The sequence below is a fragment of the Oncorhynchus keta genome, unplaced genomic scaffold (genome assembly GCF_023373465.1).
Source record: "Oncorhynchus keta strain PuntledgeMale-10-30-2019 unplaced genomic scaffold, Oket_V2 Un_scaffold_17597_pilon_pilon, whole genome shotgun sequence".
Taxonomy (NCBI): Eukaryota; Metazoa; Chordata; class Actinopteri; order Salmoniformes; family Salmonidae; genus Oncorhynchus; species Oncorhynchus keta.
This window is the reverse complement of record NW_026290827.1, coordinates 100,718-102,500: the sequence shown is the minus strand read 5'-3', so window position 1 is coordinate 102,500 and position 1,783 is coordinate 100,718.

Below are 1,783 nucleotides of genomic sequence, written 5' to 3'. Positions count from 1 at the left end.
GCGTTCCCTACCTCTGTCCTGGAGTCTTTAACCCAGCGTTCCCTACCTCTGTCCTGGAGTCTTTAACCCAGCGTTCCCTACCTCTGTCCTGGAGTCTTTAACCCAGCGTTCCCTACCTCTGTCCTGGAGTCTTTAACCCAGAGTTCCCTACCTCTGTCCTGGAGTCATTAACCCAGAGTTCCCTACCTCTGTCCTGGAGTCATTAACCCAGCGTTCCCTACCTCTGTCCTGGAGTCTTTAACCCAGTGTTCCCTACCTCTGTCCTGGAGTCATTAACCCAGAGTTCCCTACCTCTGTCCTGGAGTCATTAACCCAGCGTTCCCTACCTCTGTCATGGAGTCTTTAACCCAGTGTTCCCTACCTCTGTCCTGGAGTCTTTAACCCAGTGTTCCCTACCTCTGTCCTGGAGTCTTTAACCCAGTGTTCCCTACCTCTGTCCTGGAGTCTTTAACCCAGCGTTCCCTACCTCTGTCCTGGAGTCTTTAACCCAGCGTTCCCTACCTCTGTCCTGGAGTCTTTAACCCAGCGTTCCCTACCTCTGTCCTGGAGTCTTTAATAACCCAGAGTTCCCTACCTCTGTCCTGGAGTCTTTAACCCAGCGTTCCCTACCTCTGTCCTGGAGTCTTTAACCCAGCGTTCCCTACCTCTGTCCTGGAGTCTTTAACCCAGAGTTCCCTACCTCTGTCCTGGAGTCTTTAACCCAGTGTTCCCTACCTCTGTCCTGGAGTCTTTAACCCAGAGTTCCCTACCTCTGTCCTGGAGTCTTTAACCCAGTGTTCCCTACCTCTGTCCTGGAGTCTTTAACCCAGTGTTCCCTACCTCTGTCCTGGAGTCTTTAACCCAGCGTTCCCTACCTCTGTCCTGGAGTCTTTAATAACCCAGAGTACCCTACCTCTGTCCTGGAGTCTTTAACCCAGCGTTCCCTACCTCTGTCCTGGAGTCTTTAACCCAGCGTTCCCTACCTCTGTCCTGGAGTCTTTAATAACCCAGCGTTCCCTACCTCTGTCCTGGAGTCTTTAACCCAGCGTTCCCTACCTCTATCCTGGAGTCTTTAACCCAGTGTTCCCTACCTCTGTCCTGGAGTCTTTAACCCAGCGTTCCCTACCTCTGTCCTGGAGTCTTTAACCCAGCGTTCCCTACCTCTGTCCTGGAGTCTTTAACCCAGTGTTCCCTACCTCTGTCCTGGAGTCTTTAACCCAGCGTTCCCTACCTCTGTCCTGGAGTCTTTAACCCAGTGTTCCCTACCTCTGTCCTGGAGTCTTTAACCCAGCGTTCCCTACCTCTGTCCTGGAGTCTTTAACCCAGTGTTCCCTACCTCTGTCCTGGAGTCTTTAACCCAGCGTTCCCTACCTCTGTCCTGGAGTCTTTAACCCAGAGTTCCCTACCTCTGTCCTGGAGTCTTTAACCCAGCGTTCCCTACCTCTGTCCTGGAGTCTTTAACCCAGCGTTCCCTACCTCTGTCCTGGAGTCTTTAACCCAGCGTTCCCTACCTCTGTCCTGGAGTCTTTAACCCAGCGTTCCCTACCTCTGTCCTGGAGTCTTTAATAACCCAGAGTTCCCTACCTCTGTCCTGGAGTCTTTAACCCAGCGTTCCCTACCTCTGTCCTGGAGTCTTTAACCCAGCGTTCCCTACCTCTGTCCTGGAGTCTTTAACCCAGCGTTCCCTACCTCTGTCCTGGAGTCTTTAACCCAGTGTTCCCTACCTCTGTCCTGGAGTCTTTAACCCAGAGTTCCCTACCTCTGTCCTGGAGTCTTTAACCCAGTGTTCCCTACCTCTGTCCTG